Raw genomic sequence first — 21,444 nt, 5'->3', positions numbered from 1 at the left:
ATGTGTTGATGTGAATGTAAAACAGTAAAAGAAAGTCAGAAGTCAACCCTCTTTTTAGGCTCCCCAGATGGTTTGGAGGCTTTTCATGCAGTGACCTTCTTAGATATTATTTCAGCAATTTACTTTTTTTTTCTTCTCCAGGTAGTTTTAAGTTAATGCACCTATTTGCTCTGCTGCCTAGATGTTAATACCGTGATATTCATTTTTAATTATTAAAATAATCAGCTTTATCGAAATGGATCTGCTTTTAAATTACCTCGTGATTTAACAGCATATTTAGCAGTTAAACTAATCTTCTATGAAATATGTCTTACATAAATTGCAGCTTACACATTGGATGTAACATACATAACATACATAAGTGCATACTAACATTGACATAGTACTGTTTGTCTTACACTCAGAGTCTGTATCAGCTGTCTTTCGGGAAAAAAATAAAATAACATACCGTACATCTGCCCAAATTTGTTGAAATCCCAGAAACATTCAGTATTGTTCACACACATGGTTTAGTCTTGAAAATGTATAATTTATTAGAAACTGCTATCATGGTGGTGACCTAGAAAATACATATTTACAGCACGGTCCTCCTGCTCTGCTGTGTGTGTGTGTGTGTGTGTGTGTGGGGGGGGGGGGATTATTGTGTCCATGGGCAAACATTTATTTGAATCCATAAAAGACCATTCTAAGGAATCCCTGTTATTCACGGTTGCCTGCAGAAATCATGAATTTGGCATACTCTTGAATGTTAGATTTGCAATCATGTTTACTTATTCTTCAAACAATTTCTGATTCAAATTTTAACAATTTTAGACAATTTTAGACTATTTTATTCAGACAAAGTTCTTGAATTGCTTCTTGTGTTTAAACAATATTTAACATTTCAGACGTTTGGCTTATTTAGTTAAATGAAAAACATTATATCCCTCACAAAGGTAATGTAATGAATCAAGTAATCTAGTAAAAATACATTTCAAACAAAACCCAGTCGTACAAAGATCTCAAAACTGGGCCAATATAAACCAACATTATCTACATAGCTAGGTATTACTGAAGCCAACTCAGAAAATGTTGTTGTTTCCGTTTGTTAAATTTGATCTAGAGAGAAGTGACTTGGTAGGCATCATTTAATTCTAATGAATGGTGGGCGGTGTCTGTTTCATCGTGAGTATAAATGACTATGTATGTGGTTGAGCGTTTTGGAACTTGGCATGTCTGTAAAAAAAAATTTGCCAGTTTCAGCAAGAAGACAGTCATAGGACACAATGATGGCATCAAATCAATACTGTCCACCGCTCTGGGAAACACTCAGATCTGGCCATTCTCCCTGTTGAGTTTACTGCACCGTACCTGGCACAAGCAAACATTCTCCAGTTCAATGTCTGCTTTTTGATACGCCTGCCTTCCTCCGACTTGGCTACAACTGCCTGTTTCACTCTGCTCTGAAAGGGAGACAGGCTGGGGCTTTTTATTTTTATTTTTTTTTTTAGGGAGGGAGGGGGGGTTTGACTGTTAAGCAGGTGCTTTCTCTTTTATTCACAATCCTGCTCAGCTGCTGGACCTTGGAGAAGGTAAAAGGAGCTGATGCACCATTATACTGTAATGTAGAAGAGTTTGTGCACATTCACTCCTTGATTGATTTGTTGTTTGTTTAATCACACACGGGCACGTTCACAGATGCATGTTTGCTTTTTTGTGGTTTAGTGTCATTAGAGTGACATTAAAGTAATTAAGGGACAATGAGAAAATGCAATATAGGTCACCATTCAGGCTTATCTGGTGCATTCCTTGGGTCTGGTGGTCCGTTGCCGTTAACACAATAGAATCATGTAATTACTAGTCTAAGCCAATGTACAGTCTCTCGGTGCTTCAAAATCTCCACCATCATCCCTGTGCCAAAGCTTACCTGCCTTAATGATGTATAGCTAATAAAGCATTTGAGCGCAACCTTCTATAATACCTGAAATCCCGCATCTCCCTACTGATGGTCCCATATCAAGGATGGAGTCAACAAATCACTTCTCCATGCCAACACCCGGAATCACCAAAACACCTACACACCCATCCAATTCATAGACTTCAGTTGTGCCTTTAATTCCATCAACCCACACAAACTTTTTACCACATTATTTGGTATGAACATTGACCCAGCTCAATGCCACTGGATTGGGAGCTTCCTGTGGAATAGACCACAGAGGTTGAAGGTTAATAACCTAACCTCACGCTCTTTTGCCTTCGGCACAGGAGCTCCTCAGGGCTGTGTTCTCTCCCCATGGTTATTCTCATTGTACATTACCCACTTAACATCCAAGGAAAGTGTAAAAAGTAAATATGCAGATGACACAACCATTGGCCTCATCTTCAACAATGATGAAATCCAGGTGGCAATAAACACATCATTGCAAAAGCTCGACAATGTCTCTACTTCCTTCGACAGCTCAATGGTACGGCATCACAGATAGTCATACGCGGAAAAAACTACAGCGGATTGTTAACCAAGCATTCAAAATGATAGGCAAACCACTCCCTTCAGTTGAGTTGAAGTGAGCAAAGAAGATAGTCTCTGACCCCTCACAACCTGCTCATCTATTCTAGCTCCTTTTCTCAGGGAGGTGCTACAAGTCACTGTCCACTAAGACTAAAGGACTCACAAACAGGTTTTCCCCCTTAGCAATTAGGACTCTGAACTACTCCTTCCAGACCCCTCCTCACATATCAATGGCATGCATTACCCTGATTGTCTGATGTTGTCAATTTATTTGTGCAGCAGAGAAAACATACTGTACCAAAAACAAATTCCACCTTCCTCGTTACCTGTGAAAATCAATCCTAAAGTTCTGTCTAACTTAATGAGGCTCCAGCAGATTGAGTAAGGTCACCTTCGTCCTGGCAGTCACATCTCGGTTTATTGTTGTTTTATTCCAGCAACAAACCATGTTATTAAAACATACATTTCCACATTATTTTCCTCATTCTTTAAAATAAATATATTTTTCTACATCTACACTTGTGGATTGCCTACATTATCTTGGTGATCATGTTATTCTTAATGCCTTACATTTGGACTGGGCACACATAATTGTAATTCAAGTGGCATTAAACATTAAACCTGCATTCTTAAGGCTAGGGACATTTTTCTACCTGGAAACACTTGTTCTCGCTGACCTAGATTCCTTCTTTATTAAATACGTACATTAATGTCCATGTGGTTCACCTGGATGGACGTGTACCAACTCAAATATGGACATGAGTATGATTCTTTAACCACGATCCAAACCATTGACCTGTGGCAAAATCCAGAATTACATTTTCTGTTGGGTCTGTAGATGTTGTGCATGTGGATCTATCCATTATTATTGGACATTCCTAAACAATAATTAGTTCACATCTGCTAAGAGGAGGCATAATATAATCTTAGAACAATTCTATGATATGTCTTTGTCCAGTAAAAGTTTGCTTTCTTTTATTGCCATTGTAAAAACGTGGTTTTGAAAGTTTCTTCTTTGAGAGGAGAGGCAGCTACCGGGTTCCTTTTGGGTCACTGGTGGAGGAGGATGTTATCCTGTTTGTTATGAATGCAGCTGACATGCCTTAAGTTCTTCCTTCATTGCAGTATGATTACACCCACTCGCTCCAGTGCCAGTAACACGTGCGCCTTGTGGTATTTCAGGCTCACCAGGAGGAAGCTTCTTATTCAGGTGTGATACTGCTCCAGCTGTCTTTGCGTTTGCCTGTTTGACAGATTAAGAGGATGGGTTGATTGTCGCATTGGAACGTGTTTGAGTTTGATGGCACCACTGTGAAATACAGTAACTGCAGAAGTAGAAAGACACAAACATTATACTTATACATATGACCTAAAGTATATTATATGACCATGGTTAATGGATTGAGATAGGAAAATACAATGAGTTTTTTCCCACACCGATGCACATGGAGATCTCATTCATCCCCAATATTAATAGTTTCTATGAGACATGACTGCAAATCAATGCATAGCTATACACATTTAATATGTTACCAGGGATTTACAGTGTTTGTACACACTACAGCATTTAAAATAGCTGTCATTTGCTGCTGTAAATTAAATACAACATGGAAAACAACTTCCACAGCCTTGAAATCATAGCTTTAATTTGGTTTTATAAATGTTCCGAATTTATCATCAAGTCATTATAATTAAGTGTTGACCTAGAGTATCAGTGTGATCATTATCTTATTGTGAGGGTGCGTGTCACGCGATGGTTAGACAAATTTCCTTTTGTCATTCAGCTGACACCCTCGTGAGTAATACAAGTTTTTACCAGGAAATAACAAGTTATTCTTATTTGGTGCATCATAGGTACATGCAGTAGTTGCTTTAAAGCAATACAGGTTTTCAATATTTCTAAATTAACAATGGATCAAATGATAGTCACTTAAAGGGATGAACTCACAGAATCATCACCAGACTCTGCAGTTCCCCTCAGCTCTACAGAACGTTCAATTTAAACCCACTGCACGCTACTTGCTCAGTGCCAAACAGCAGACAGACAAAGTTAGCAACAAGCTGGTGAAGGAAGTGGAGCATTTCGCAGATAAAGAGGCAGATATTTTTCTAAGGAGCTGGATGAGATGGTAAAAGAAAAAAACTAAAGGAGAGTAAATATTAGAGATGTTCCGATACCGATACCAGTATCGGTATCGCCTCCGATACTGCCTAAAACGCTGGTATCGGTATCAGGAAGTACTGGAGTTTATGCACCGATCCAATACCACATAATCAAACACCTAAAGAAAATCTACGTTAAAGTAGTTTATTTATGTTCTTTTTCCGTTATAACTGACTGTCAAACCGGATAAAAAAAGAAAGTTCTGTGGCATTCATTGTCTGTGTTTGTTCATGTTTCACAAAGAGTTTAACCTGAGCCAGACTGACAACAAAGATAGAAATCATATCACATCCATACAGGGATAGTAGTATACAGTTGTTAAAACATAATAAAATATATGACACACTGGTATTGGATCAGTACTCGGTATTGGCCGATAACGCAAGTTCAGGTATCAGAATCGGTATCGGGAAGCAAAAACTGGTATCGGACCATCTCTAGTAAATATTGGGCTTTTCAAATGAACGCTAGTGTTGTGAATAAAATAGGTGAGGATTATCAGCAGATGCTGTTACTGCCCCATATACGAAATATTACATGTCAGTAGATCACTAGGTAAAAATAACTATCAGATCAGGTACAGGTCCCATTTTATTGTTCTTTTATTCTCTTGGCCCTGACATTAGTTATTAGAGCTCCCATCTATGGGCTGTATTAGACAAGCTCTACTGAGGACATGGCATTTATTTCCTCTGTGAACAAAGCTGCAATGCTCATTTCATGCAATATGAATTAAGGGCCAAACACTCACAAGTGTTTCAAGGGGTGATTTCCCCTTAGTGATTACCACTGGAGAGGTGCCAGAAACTGAACAGGAGAAAATTACCATACTGTAGAGAGACAGAGAGAAAACCTGTTAAAAAGTATGGCACTCTGTATGCGTCTGAATGTGTGCACATGTACAGTCTGATGTTTGTTACAGAGAGACCGAGAGAGAGAGAGAGAGAGAGAGAGAGGGAAAGTACAGTAGATTTGCATATTTCACTGTACTGTATCTATTAATGAGAGTTTTCGTATCACTTGAGTGATTAATGAATATAAATGTCTGGTAGTTGGTTTTAGTTTTTTGTTGTTGTTTACTAATAAACTAGACCTTAAGTATGACTCTAGAAGAGCAATATCTAAAACAGCAATAGCTAAATACATTTTAGAAAACCGGTGCACACAAATGTATATTGCTGAATAGACATGGTCAAAGTAAGTGGACATTGCGTTTAAAATATTTACCATAAATAACATCTATAAGTGGATGTAGTGATCCTTGTAAATGTGCCCTTTCTTTATATATTTTTTGGAACAGGTTCATGGCATACTTTTCTTAATTGTTAACTGGGAGGAAGAGAGTGTGATCTAGATTTTCCAGGAACTAATCAGTGAATTATTTCTGACCAGTCAGGAACCGGTACAATTTAAGACCGGTCCTTGGAACCTTTGCTTTTTTTTGAAACTACAGTCTACAGTTTTGGAAAAACCAGTGGCTGATGTTAGTGTGTAGACATTACTGAGCTTTCACTATTACTTAGACAGAAGTTGCTACAAATATACATTCACAACAGGGAAAACCTGCATGTCAGTAGATGGCACATTTGTTGTTTTCTTTGGGTCTTATTCAACTTCTCTTAATTAGGTCACCTGATGGTGATTCATCAAAACGTCTGTATTAAGAAATGTAGGGAATTTCCAATCAGTTTCACTTGGGGCCACAATGGATGTTAAATAGGCTCTCTTGAGGTTTATAGTAGCAAGTTATTATACTGTAAATATTTTGTGTAACCGCTGCCGTCTTGTCCGATGTCCGACTACAACATCCTGTCACTTTGCTCAACATTTCTTCACCTGCACATCCAGTTAGGCATTGCCACACACCATTTACAAAGTACCCTAGGTGAATGGCAAGACAAAATGCTGAGTCAAATGCTCAGTCCCCCCCAACACACACACACACACACACACACACACACACACACACACACACACACACACACACACACACACACACACACACACACACACACACACACACACACACACTTCCCCCCGCCATTAATGGTGTTGAAAATGAGGGCACGTCACATGTGTTGACGGGATGGGAGAGGCACTGGCCTAAGCAGAGCTAGCCTGGAGTCTCAGCCACTGTACAAGCTGCTGTATACAGTATCTACTCTCCTCATGGCTCGTCCTTACTGCAGTTACACATATAAATAACTGTTAATTTACAGGTAGAAACTCATGATAACATAGTTTTTATAAGGACTGACAGCCATTAGCAGACTTTATCAACTAATGGAAGGGTTTCTACAATTGAACACTGTGTTGAAACTTCTCACTGCAGCATTCAGTTCTTCACACAAAAAGCTCCTTGTGTTGAATAAAATTTTACAAACAACTTATTAAATGTATTTATTTCAGCTTGTTACCCCCATATCTCTGATTAATTAGCGTCTCAATAAACTTTTCTCCATGACATTTATGAGTGCTAGCTATGCCAATTGTTTCATGGAGATGTTTGTTTAGGGCTTATGGTCCTCCTGTTGTCTAGTTTACATTTGATAGTGCTACAGGCAGGCTGACATGAATTCAAAGATTTAGATACACATTTGTCTAATGCATGCTCACCACTGGTCAAACAGAATACCACATCATCCACACACCATTCTCATTTGGGCCCATCTTTTCTGTCCCATAGTGGTATTTACAGTAACAAACATCTGTGGGCTGCATGATTTAATTATTCCTCCTCAGTGGGCTCCCTTTGGTTTTGGTCCCCTTGTGCCTCCCCTTTGGGACACACATACACACACGTTTAGTGACCATATTGATATTTCAGTGTGGCTTCTCAGTTTTGGCACATACACACACACACACACACACACACACACACACACACACACACATTCAGAGGTAAACATGAGGACATGCACACACAGTGCATAAATAAACAACTTCTCCACACACACACACACACACACACAAACACAAACACACACACACACACACACACACACACACACACACACACACACACACACACACACACACGTTTAGTGACCATATTGATATTTCAGTGTGGCTTCTCAGTTTTGGCTCAGTTTTCATGTAGCCTATGGTTTGTCTTACTGTAACGTGATGGACACAAACCTTAAAAGTGAATTATTGTTACACAGATTCTTTAGGATTCAATGGGTCAAGTATTATTGTAAGCATATTTATAATGTTTGATAGATGGGTAAATGGTGAATATGGCTGAGGTAGTTATATCTGCGCATTAGGGGTCCAACCTAATGGCATAATTGTAAGTTGTCTGTCTGTACTCAAAACAACCACAAATCTCTGTAATATCTGCGTTTAAGAATGAAGACGAACGATTAAATCAGGACAAAACATGAAACATAATTTGTGGTTGGACCCTAACATAGTAGTGTGTCTTCACTAATATGAGAGCAAAACCCACAACTTACACTGCTGTTGGACGGAGGGCTCGAAGCTCCGCCATGCACAGTAAATGCATGACAACGGATTTCTTTTTTTAGATAGCTTCAATCTATTTTGAGAGATGGGTAATGATACAGGACAGACACTGAAGGACATTCAAACCTGTCAACTCTTCTTTCTTCACACCTCATTGGTCAGAGGGAAGATGGCATTGATGAAAGGTCGTGGTGAATCTGATTAAAAGAGAATATATCCATCTAATTCACGGGCAGCACAGGGTAGTTTTTCACTTGCTGCCTATAGATGGATTAGGGATATTAATTGATCCGATCTGTCCTCACAGAGTCGAGCTCACTCTGCCTCCAGCAGCTGTTAACCCTGTAGTGTATTAAAATCAGATTAGGCTCTTCCACCTAAAGGAGCGTGCCAACGGGGGAGGGTTACAGCATGTTCGCGTGTGTAAACACACCTCTGTACTCCAGTGTAATGGGGTAGAAAGATAGAAAATAAGGAGAATCCATGTTCTTTCATGTTCCTAGTGAACCAAAAATGTATATGTTTTAAAAATAAAAGTGTGTACGATAACATGAAAAAACATTTGATTACCAAAGAATTTCGATCAAGTTATAATAGTTAGGGCGGCTGAAAGGACATTGGAATAAATGTGGCTAAGATTGTTCTTGGTTATGTTTTTGTCAGTTTTTGACCACCGTAGTTACCTCAGTTTCTAGATAAAATTAGTTTGCAGATGTTTTTGCACTCCTATAAAGTGACAAAACAGTCTGTAATACTGAAAAAGGGAGGTGTAAAGCTAACAAGCTTTCACGTACAATATAACACCACTTTGCAAGCCAGTGACACCGTTTACGATCCAAACAAAATGCACAAGCAGGGTTTATATTTTTACTTGTAAGCCCTGGCGGTCTTATGTTTGTCTCGGATCTTTGTATTAAAATGTTCTTCCTTGATGTATTGTTATATTTTAAACAAAGGATTTTCCTGTGTGCCAAACATGCAGACATGATAAAAGACATTTATTGTAATTGTTGTGGTCCAGTAGCCTACTCATTTTCCAGTATCCCTCATTTACATAAAATCACATTCTTCAGCAAAATGTCTTAATTTGTATCTGCTGCTGTGCCAGCATTTGTTTTTCTTTCTGTCAGAGGACACTGTGTGAGTTAGTGGTGCACCGTGAAAGACAACTTTAAACACACATGAGGGCTATAAAATGACCATATGCTTTATAAACATAAATAATCCAAATACATATTGCTTGGGAATTTCTTAATTCAACGTGATCTTATTTCATACAGCTATGTGTGTACAGATTGTTAACATTAAAGCAACACCAAAGCACTTTTCCTCTTTGGTCCCCCTACAGGTTGGAAGCGGAATTGTCCATTATTGTTCTCATTCGACATACAGATCCGCTACCCAATCTGGCAAACTTGCATCGCGCTGTTATAGCCGATAGAGGGCCGCAAAGCGAATGCAGAAGTGCCGTTCACCCTGTTACGAGTTGATGAACCACTGAAACGATTTTGGAAACATTATTTTAAGGTACAAAAGAATCTTTGGTGTTGCTTTAACATTCGGAAGAGGAAAAGGAAAGAGGGAAACTTTTAAAGTAGCTTGATGAAGCGACTTAGCCCATGTCTTTCATTAGTAATGGTCTTCTTTGTTAAAAGAGCAATAATGTAGACTACCGAATCTCATAAAAATGTATTACTCACAACATTACTTACTCATTATGTGTACAGTAGGCTATATATATGCGCAGACTCAGCTAAAAATTACATTCACTAAAATGTTAAATAAGCTCCTTAATTTGTCATTCATCACTAAAGCCACATAAAACTGTAGCACCGAAATAACTGCAAGGAGTGTGTCTCGTTTGGTTAGTGAGAGTGTCCCTCTGAGAATCTGAGATTTACAGTACAACGAAAACCGAGAGGAACAGAGACAAGAGAGTCAGAAAAAGATAAAGAGCTGCATAGCGGGGTGGACAGAGATGGAAAGACAATAATCAGAGATAAGCAGAAAGAGGAACAAAAGGGCAGAGAGGGAAAGGGCATGTGTAAGTCCCGTTTCAATTTACTTTATATTGCTCATTGCAGATGACAGATTTGGGAGCAGAAAGTCTCAATGAAAATACCACATGAGCATACTTAATCCCCACACATCAACCCACACCTTATTGAACTTATCATCTTCTTTTTAATTATGGAAAAATGGGGTTTATCCAGCAAATGAATCAGGCTCTATAATAATCAAAGCATTATGTTTGAAATGATTGGAACTGTGAGAACAAATGATCACTGCTTTAATGAGATAAGGGTCAATTCAAATAGTCTGAATGAATTGTTGGTTTGTTCTTGGGGTGCGTGTGTAGCGCTAATTAAAAAGCATTAGGCCATGTGCAGTATACTGTTTATTTTAAACAGCAAGGGGAAGTACCCTGTGGGCGCCTGAAGGGAGTGAGGAATGCAATGCAAACAAAGTCTCTTGTCCTTCCTGTCATCTTTTCCTATTGGCTGGTAGCCAGTGACTTGGGAGACATTTGCCATTAACTGTATGCATCAGACTGGGATTTTAGACATGTTTTAGCCAAAGCCTGTCTTTCTGCCACTGCCACTGCAGCTGAAGCATTGCAGGCCAAGATTCAGTTTTCCTTTGACATGTTGAGTGTGACAAATCAACCAACCAAATACAAGCCCAGAGGGTTGCATAGAGAGTGGTTATCAATTGTTAAAATGCTAGATATTTTATCACCAAGTCTTAGCTCTCCTAATGTCATCAGAGAGAGACAAGAAAGATAGCGGATACACAGAGCGATTGCTACTCTGCACATTGAACACAGCTCAGAGAAGTGACTCTACTGCTTGGAAAGGAAGAGTGAGTAGACAGACCAGACAAACTTGGCAGGAGGACTGAGCTCACTCAAGAACGTAAAGGTCTGTTCCAAAATCAATGCAGCCTGCCTATATTTGATTCTACAAAAATTAAGGCTTCCATTGGCAGACACATCACACACGCACATGCACACACGCGCACACACACACGCACACACACACACACACACACGCACGCACGCACGCACACACACACACACACACACACACACACACACACACACACACGCACACACACACACACACACACACACACACACACACACACACACACACACGCACACACACGTCCAGTTTACCTTGCTATTGTCAAGACAAAAGGTAAAATGAGGATGTTTCTAAAATTCTTTAAAATCCTTCCTCATAACATTATCACCTGTCATGTAGTGTTTTTTGTAATCTGATAAGCCACTACCTGAAGCATAACACGTAGCCCCTTGCCTTATTTTTTCTTTTCTTTTCTTTTCTTTTACAGTAATGCAGCGCTGTTTTCAGTCTGAATTCCTAGTAACACTCTCACTCATGATAAATTGAAACTACTTTCTAGTATTAGATGACTTAAGCTCTAGAAGTTATTCTAGTCACATACTATGAACAAAAAAAAGTCTCTATATGAAGGTAGAATATATTCAGCTGTCTGTCTGTGGAGTCAATAAGGCACAGAAAATGATTAGAAATTATTGCTTTTGAGATTCCTTGAGACTGCCTTCATTATGGCTAATTGGATTGAATGGTGCCCACTCATTGGCCTAGATTTATACATTTACATCGTATTTAAGGCGCTTAATCTGAATGGCACAGATATCATGAGACTGACATTTAAGCTCCTAAATCCTGAGCATGTCATAAAGGCTTTAGAGGGGGAAAAAAGAGAGTGAAGGGGAGGGAGAGAGAGAGTGGGGAGACAGAGAGGGTGAGGAAGGAGAAAAAAGAAACCAGTGAGAGGGTCTCGATGACTTTGTGCTCAGAGAGACAGTAAAGCAGAATGACAGTGCAGGGCTTTTGTTCGAATGACTGCCAGCATGTCAATTCCAATGTAACATTTTTATCGACACCCTCCTCACTGCAACCTGACAGGCGGACAGGAGCTCAACTTTTACGTTCCACACTAGAAGTTTAGGGTTAGTGAAACAGGTTCCCTTGGTAAACTTTGGAGGAAGTCTTTCTTTTTTTCCCCGTTGTCTGTTGCTTAAGGAAGTATGCTAGACTGGCAATGTTTATTCACTTGACCTAGAAAAAGCTCTTGGTATAACTGCGCACATATTCTGAACTCAAAAGTAATTTTTGATTTTATAGTGGAACGGCATACAGTGTGTGGATGCATAATGTACTGAATAAGCTATTTACTGCATGATTTGCTGTTGTTTTAGAGGATCTCAGGGGGAAAATGGTTTGTTTTTTTAGGGTTGCGGGCTTCTATGTCAGGAAATGTACTGAAGTGGTTCTAATACTCTCACTTTAACCTCTCATTATTAGCTTCTTCTGACTGGTGGATGAGCTAAATAGCCCCTTGTGAATTACAAAATGCTAACAATTACTGTAGAGTTTAAACAATTTGTCAATTAGTCGATTGACATAAAGTTAACCACCAACCATTTTAATAATTTTATAATGTAGTTAACATTTTCTTCCAGCTTGCAGCTTTTCTCTGTTATATATAAATGTAAACGGATTGCTATATAACAGAGTTTATTCAGCAACTCCATTGAAATGAATCGACTTCCCCAAGAAATTTCACCATTTTAAATGCTGGTGTGACTGAGCTTTTAGTCTTCCATGATGAAAAAAAAGAATATGTTAAGGTTTTGGACTGTTAGTTGCTATTTTACAATTCTATACCAACAATTACTAAAATAATCCTCAGTTGAAATCCTAATAAAAATGACAGGAAATGTATTTTCGATCTTCCATCAAACTTCATCTCTTTTTTTCCAGTTTCCATTACCTCAGTTTATACTGCCTCTCAATTAAGCTGCTGTTATATTTAGCCAGTTTACAGCACGCAGCAGATTACAACACAACTGTCCATCTGGACATTAATACACAATAGAAACCCAAAGCTATTTTACTGCGGCCACAGACAGACTGTGTTGTTCACTGCTGGGCTCAGTTTAAGCCTCGCGACATATACATCCATCCAAATTCACCAGACTGAGCAGGACGAGGAGTGTCTGCGTGGAGGACAGATTCCTTTCATGCCTAATAAGAAATTATTGACGTCTCACCACAATTTCTTCTTAAACTCACTAATCCAGAACAGCAAGTTGTTTGACAGCTTCATTCACTGCTAGTACTTTGATTGCTTTTGACCACCTCAAATGATGCAAGCGTTCCATATTGATCCTGTGCCTTGTGTCTTATGTTTGTTTGCCGATTGCTCAATAATCCAATTATTGTAGCGCAGCTCTCTCTGAGCCTCTGTGATGTGTAAATAGACACGTTCTTAGCATGCAGAAAGAAGGGAAGATAGGAGAAGGGAATGGGAATAAAAGTGGGAAAGGGAAAACTCAGGGAGCTGGAGAGTACCGTGTGAGAAAAAGAGACAGAGAGGGAGAAGTGGAGAGTGAACGAGTGAAGGAGAAATAACCCACTAAGGGACTCTGTGGCTGCGTGTGTGTTCATGTGAGAGAAAGAAAAAAAGACAGAAGCCAAAGTCGCAGGCAAAGCCAAAGTTACCTATATAAATGCACTGACCTTGTGCACTTCACATTAACCTCCCTCTCCAAGAGAATTAGTCTGTATAATTCACACTCTGCTGTTCCTAACTGCGGCCATTGATTTCACTGGACCAGAAATGGGGAAATTGAATCTCCTGTTACCCTGGCCAAAGACCAAGGGAATACATGCTAATGCTGAACAGACAGACCTGAAACAGCCTGTGCTTACTGCTAGACCATAGTTGTCTCTCTGGATAGATTTGGTGTGACTAGAATGGCTCCCTAGGGTGCGAGACTGTTGGAACAGCTTCATAGGCTGTGGCTGCAAGTGATGGCTAAACTCTTTGACTGCTTTTTTTGCTCTGTGCATCAGGTTTCAAATGCAGGTATGAAAAGGGGACAAAAGGATACCAGAATGTGCCCTGTTAAATAGTTTTTAATGAATGACACATAGCATCATAGCACTGTGCTGCATTATGGCAGCCATTCTAACCCTATTAAATCAGGAGGGAGCATATTACTTTTGATTGATGGCTGAGGGCGAGGAGTTCAGACAGATTCATTTACGCAGCATTTGCTCCTCGTTAATTACAACGGATGCTATCACAACAAAAACAAGTTTTCAAATATTACTTTGTACATTTAACCCAGGCCCAAAAGGGCTTTGGGGTGCAATTAGTTTAAAGACATGTACTTAAACATGTATTGATTTTTTTTAAATGCCTCCGTTATACAATAGAAGATGTAAGTCTCCAGCATGGGGGCTATTGTTGATGTTTGGCTCCACAGTGGCACATTTTTGCCTTCTGCAACAAATGGCTTTAATCCACATAAATTAGAAGAAGTTGCTCAGCAGGAGGCAAAGATTACAGGGATAATGCATGCAGTGTGTGTTTCAGGAAAGAGCTTAGACGTAAAGAGTGAAGAGATGCTCTGACGGGATGGCTGAGAAAGCAGGAGTGTTGACAGTGCAAGAGCAGCAGCTGGGGTAAGGACGTCTCCGCAGCATGCCAAAGTTAGCCCACGACAAAAAAAAGGTGGCACAAGAGGAAGGTTGAATCAAGTCAGTGGAGAAGGTAGAAGGAGGAGCTCAAACACTATGACAAAGTGGTTAAACAGATTTGTTTAAACTTAAAGGTCCAATATGTTATACTGACAGCTAGCTTTTAAAATGGTTACTGCAGTCCAAATTCAAAATACTGAAAAGAGTCGTCTCCCCGGCCCCTCCTCCCAAGCGTCGACTTTCACGGGAGTTGCCAGGTTGAGAACGCTAAACCCAACATCCCCCAACATCTCCCTCTGACAGATTTGATAGAGCGAGACCATAAACTGTTAATATTAATGGACAGCGCATCCGGTTCGTCAAAGTGCTGCAAATGCGGAAGTGCCTTAAACCTGCATTCTATCTAAATTCCAGCAGGCAGCGACACGTGCGGTTGCAAAAGGAGGTCGGTTTCTGTAGAAGTCTATGACAAAGTGATCCAATTCTCACTTGATTTATTACCTCAGTAAACATTTTCATAATGAGTTTATGGTCTCAATCACTAGTTTTAAGTCTTCTGCAACGCATAATGATGTTAATTTTTTGAATTATGGTCTTGTTGATTTTAAAATCGGCGATAAAGCAGGGGGTGTTTTAGGTCGTGGCTATGATGTGATTGCCAGTGAAAGTGTGTAACGTACAGTGTAAGCAGCTCCTCCCTCTCGTCTAAAATCGTCACATCCGCAACCAGGATGGCTGTGCCCGTAACGGCAAACTCGACGACGGATAGCAGATCTCCACAAACCAATGGGTGACGTCACACATGCGCTGTCCATTAATATACGGTCTATGAGTGATACTCAGCCAGGGTAGAATGAATCTATCTCTGTAAATTCCATTTAGCATGTTTCCTTAATATCTGATGACACATTGTGGTAATTTTTGATTAAATACACTAAATATATTACATATTGCACCTTTAAATTTGAAAAAAATGTTTAAATATTGTTGAAAAGAACACACATTTTGTGAACAGGAAGGCATTTTTCTTTTGCTACAGGGGATCATAAATTAGATAATGTGGGGACATGGGGACACAAATAAGATCCAGGCATGGTGAAAAAAAGACAGCATACAAAACCCCTGTTTTTTTGGACATCCATTGCTGATTTATTTAGAACAGTAGAAAATCCTTCATCTATGGCACAGCAGCAGGGCTCAGGTTTGGGCCTTTTTTTTAGATTTATATGGCTTTATTATTCTAAGCTATAAAACACAGAAAAATATGCCTCTTTTAGATACACTTTACACATGCAAGTCTATAAACCGTAACATGTATGTGTAGGAGCAGTAGGTGTTAAATGGAAATTATGACCTTTGTATCCCAAGGGGATTTGGTGGTGGCAAATGTGTTCAGAGCTGCCTGGCATTTCTTCTGAATTTACAGTAACCAGAGTTTGTATGCTTTGGCCAGGGATCCCAGTGAAATGGGCATGCCTCACACTGTAACATGGCTGTTATGACAGGATTTCTCATATAAGGCTTCTGTGGACAGACAGACCCTGGGGGCAGAGTACATAAAGAGGAGTCAGTGCCACATTGAGAGGCTGTCAATGTGCTCCACAATATATGGTGTCAGAAATCTGGATGTAGTGTGCCAGTCAGGTCTTGGTAGAAGGTATACACTCACTCACCGACCACTTTTATTAGGTAGACCTGTTCAACTGCTCATTAACACAAATATCTCAACCAATATCAGCCAATTACATGGCATTTAGGCATGTAGACATGATCAAGATGATCTGCTGAAGTTCAAACCAAGCATCAGAAGAAGAAACAGAAAGAAGAAAAGTGATTTAAGTGACTTTGAACGTGGCATGGTTGCAGTGTACCTATCTCTTAAAGGACAATTCTGGCGTAAAATGAACCTAGGGGTTAATAACATATGTGTACCTAGGCGAATGTTCTCTGGGATCTGTTTTCATGCTAATCAAATGTGTCTCTAGCTTTTAACAAGCTAATGCAAAACCGGTGATTAGCTGCTAACGCTAGCTTTCGGGGCAGAGGGTAAATCACTATTTTCTACCACTAACGAGGCTCAAAAAGAAAACAGTCATGAGCAGTTGAATTACGAATGCTGTGTTTGAGCTATGTTACTGGTTACTGGTTGCACGGCGTTCGTGGTTCGTCTGCTCATGACTGTTTTCCAAGATGACAGCCGAATGTAAACATGAACACTACTGTCTTTATAATCTATCTTTTTAATTAACTGTCTGTACGCTTACAAAGTGCTCAATGCTTCGGTTTGCATGTAGGGACCCTCATTATGCTACCGTTTAAGTGTGGTGCTATTTTGAGCCTTGTTAGTGGTAGAAAATAGTGATTCACCCCATGCCCCGAAAGCTAGCGTTAGCGGCTAACCACCGGTTTTGCGGTAGCTTGTTAAAAGCTAGAGACACATTCGATTAGCATGAAAACATGTCTCAGAGAACGTTCGACTAGGTACACATATGTTATTAACCCCTAGGTTCATTTTACGCCGGAATTGTCCTTTAATGGCTGCTTCCAGCAGGATAACGGGCCATGTCACAAAGCTCAAATCATCTAAAGTTGGTTTCTTAAAAATTATGAGTTCACTGTTCTCAAATGGCCTCCACCGTCACCAGATCTCCAATAGAGCACCTTTGGAATATTGTGAAACGGGAGATTGGGTGTGCAGCCGACAGATCTACAGCAACTGTGTGATGCTATCATGTCAATATGAACCAAAATCTCTGAGGAATGTTTGAAGCACCTTGTTGAATCTATGCCACAAAGAATTAAGGCAATTCTGAAGGCAAAATGGGGTCCAATCAGGTACTAGCAAGGTGTACCTAATAAAGTGGCTTGATATGAGATGCACCAACATCTTTCCACCATGTTTTTGTATTACTCAGAAAAACCAATTACGCTCTATTTCCTCTTATAAAGCTACTCATTAGTGCTGACGGGTTTCGCAACATGAAGCAGAACAGTGAATAGATAGAAAATGTAGAGCTACAAGCTGCTTTGCTGCAGCACAAAGCCCGTGTTTCAATAGGGAATCCTTTGTTCACTGTGTAAATCCCCATGGCCTCCCGTTTAAGAGCTCAGTATGTCACTTGAGACTGAACTCCTGCTCAGAAAAAAAGTAATTAAAATATTTATTTTTAAATCCACTCAGGTTGGAGTGGTCTCCTTTAGGAAAAAAAATATAGAAAAATAAGAAAAATAGAAAAGTCAGACAAAAGTCCTATTTCTTTATTTTTCTCCTTCATAACAAAACCATCACCCTCAGATACTCAATGTTTCTCCTCCCTTCTCCACCTGTCTCACATTCTTAAATATTTATGCCTTAAGCTCAAGATGTCATGTATTTACCCTAATCTTCAAAGTTTTATACACCTCCAACAATGAGATGTATACACAAGGTAGCGAGTGGAAGAGCAGCAGAGAGAGAGAAGAAGGAGAGAAATCTCTGAATCGACAGTATTTCCCTCGGATGGAAAATGTGGGAGATATTCTGAGCCCCAGGAGTATTTGGTTGGGAGAATGTTGTATTTGAACAGGGCGTCTTAGTGGTAAAGCCTGATGTTATGATTTATTAAAAGTGCAGCTTGAAGGGAATTAAAACGCGGTGCATATGTGTGTGTATGGTGCCTGCAACTGTACAGGTATGTTGATAAATACATTTGTGCTCATGTGACTGCTAGACTGAGAAAAGAGGGCAAGGACAGTTCAGTCTGATGATGAGCAGTACATTCCATGATGCATAACAGTTTTTCTTTACTGTAAATGTGGTGAAGTGAGGCAACATCTACGAGGACATATGCAAGTAGGGTGATAATTAAATTTTTAAAAGGTATAATATGGAACATTTCCGCATTAAATGGCTCTTAAGTTGTGTACTTACATTATCCCAAATGTTAAGAGAAATCTGTAATTTTATTCAAGGTAACAGTGCGTTTCATTTGGTTGCCTGTCAATGGCCTCATTTAACCTTCGCCCCCTAAAACTGTTCTATCTTCCGAGGAAATACGGGAAATACCAGATGATACGTCAGAGAGTGAAGAAGGAAGTAGGTGAGCCGAAGCTGTCCCCGTAAAAAGCAAACATACGGATACCCCACGATTGAATTCGCCACATAACATTAGCTACAGTAGTAGTCGACACATCTAATGGTCTAACCATCTAATTATCTAACTATTAAGTGTTTTTTTTAGGGCTATCAATCGATTAAAAAAATTAATCTAATTAATTACATACTCTGTGATTAATTAATCTAAATTAATCGCATACATAATTTTTGCCCGGTGCCTTAACCAATACTTTTTAAGACAGTAAAAAAAAAAGAAAAAAAAAAAGAAGGGTACTAAACAACAGTCGGCAACATTAAAGAACAACTTGTTTATTGCTAGGCCATATGGTCAAAATTAAATGATTTAATAATAATGTAATAACTATAACAATAACTTATTTCACTAGTAAATTGCTGTTGAATGAGAAAAACAACCACCAGATAGGAAAAGGGCATTTAACAACAACTTTGAATGCACCACGAGACTGTAGGTTACCAGTTTCATTGAACGCACCGTCTGTGTTTTTCCGACAACGGCAGCTGCAGTATAGTATAGTGTTAACTAGCATCACGTGCAGCGATGTTTCTGTTGCCTGTAACGTCTGTTTCAGAGCATCCGAGAGAAGCACAGACATATCAGTGGCACCGAAATGAGCCGCCAAAATCCGCGTTGCTATTCAGTCCGGTAGATACAGGTCGTGAAGGCACCTGTGCCGTATTAGCACCGGATTTCGGTACCCAACCCTATTCAGGAAGTAAATGTTCCAATTAATGATCCAGGCACCACATTCTCGTCTCCCTCCTTCATTTTACAGTCGAATGGTGGCTAGAACGGCTCTGGGTCAAAGTTCATTATGGAATGGATTAATCTGCGTTATTTTTTCTCAGATTAATTAATCGAAATTAATGTGTTATTTTGACAGCCCTAGTTTTTTTATGTATAGGAATATGTTGTAAGATTTCACTTTTTTATATTCAGTGCTTATGAATTTAGTGTAATATATATGAGAGTATTTGAAGGGGGATATGGTTTTGTGTGGACCCCAGGAAGAGTAGCTAATGTTCTCATCAGCTAATAGGAATCCTAATAAAGTCAAAAAATCAAATCAAAATGGTAAGTAAGCAAGTTAATGTCACGATCTGTTAGAAAGGTAAGTAGCGAGGCTTGGACCCAAATGCAGTTCAGTTCAGAGTTGAGAATTTATTAACAAAACAAACCTACAACAAAAGGTGTCCAGAAACTGGCAGAGCAAAAATGAGTTCCAAAAATCACAGGCGAAACTAGAGACATAAAAACCACAAGGAAACTCAGCAACAGGGAAACCGCAACTCACCCACCAACAATACAACAATCCAACACAAGACAAGGAACACACAGAGACTAAATACAAAAGTAAACGAGGGTTAACAAGGGACAGGGCGGAGCAAACAATCACAAAAGGCGGGAAAACACAATACAGGAAGTAAAACAAGACATGACAAGACAGAAAAACCAGACTACTAAAATAAAACAGGAAACAGAAACATACAACCATGACAGTTAAAGTTACTGTCCAAACGATTTGAATTAGGTTGTTTCTAGCAGCAGCTTTGGTGGTAAGATGTAATTGCAGGCAGGTGTCTGTGACGTCGGTAGATTGGCAGCTCTAACCTGCACGATGCCTTCACATGCTCCAGTCCACACTGATAACAGTTTAGTCTAAGATAAGCTAATGAGCTAAAAGCTAAAACATCTATGAAGATATGGGATGTGTGGGGACACGTGCAGCCGTGGAGATGATAGAGCCGGGGAGGCAGCGGATAGCTAACGTGGATAATTGTGCTAACACGGTCAACGGTGCTAACGCAGCTAGCAGGATTACTTACCGAGGCCGATCGATTGGGGAGGCACGATGTTTTCCACAAGGCTGTCTCGTCTGCATTAGCACTGATGCCCACATTAGCACGGTTAGCCACGTAGCGTTAGTATTCTAACCAATGTGACACAAACACCCTACTAGCCACTGAGGCAGAATGCGATATAACCATAGCTGATGAAGTGGAGGCCGAGGGAGAGCGGAACCACGCACCGCTTTCCCCTTATCAGTTCCACCCAGGGAGAAAAAGGCTGAACGTCCACTCCGATCCGAGTGCGTGCCCCCATGGAGATGGGAGCCCAGCTGCTCTAAGGCTTTACGGCTGGCCTCAAGCCTGGCTATCATTTCCTGAATGTTCGTCCCGAAAAGCAACTCCGAGAGAGGGTGGTTCAATACAGGAAGCACAGACCGAGCGTCAGGTGTCTGTGTCCCACCTGAGCTGCATTGACCGGCTGCAGTCGATGGCAGAGGTTGACGTGTGATCTCTGCCAGCATTAGCTCGGTCCTCTTGTGGGTGTTCATACATTTTGAATCCCATCAGAATCAGCCAGCAAATACGTCAGTATCTGTGGATGTGAAAACACTATTTAAATATCTTCCTTTCCTTTCTAGCTCTGTCTCATTCTGTCCTTTGTCCACTTACTGTCTACTTCTCCAGTCTGCCTCACCATTGCTGACATTGGTCGGCCCAAAAAGGTGACAAATGGGCGCCCGCTCAGAAAGGGCAGCCACATGCACCTCTGCAAATCTTTCACCTTATTAAATATACATCAATAGTCAGCCTTACCTGTGAAGAAGCTCTGACCTGAGCCAAAATTACGATAACTGGAGATGTGTTAACTTAGATTTTTTTT

The 21,444-nt window shown here is 39.9% G+C and overlaps 1 protein-coding gene and 1 long non-coding RNA gene across 2 annotated transcripts in view; one reads left to right on the top strand and one right to left on the bottom strand.

Moving 5' to 3' along the window:
* Positions 1–21,444, top strand: part of nr3c2 (nuclear receptor subfamily 3, group C, member 2) — an 86,208-nt gene that overhangs the window by 12,555 nt on the left and 52,209 nt on the right. The gene's annotated exons all lie outside the window — the stretch shown is intronic.
* LOC116034404 lies at positions 2,103–20,153 on the bottom strand. Its single transcript, XR_004101076.1, has 3 exons — positions 20,073–20,153; positions 14,980–14,985; positions 2,103–2,114 (listed from the first exon to the last, which is right to left on the bottom strand). It is a non-coding gene; the product is annotated as an uncharacterized LOC116034404 (long non-coding RNA).

This window comes from Sander lucioperca, chromosome 4 (assembly GCF_008315115.2).
Source record: "Sander lucioperca isolate FBNREF2018 chromosome 4, SLUC_FBN_1.2, whole genome shotgun sequence".
In the NCBI taxonomy this organism is placed as follows: Eukaryota; Metazoa; Chordata; class Actinopteri; order Perciformes; family Percidae; genus Sander; species Sander lucioperca.
The sequence above is the reverse complement of the archived record's forward strand: the minus strand, read 5'-3'. Positions and strand labels throughout refer to the sequence as shown.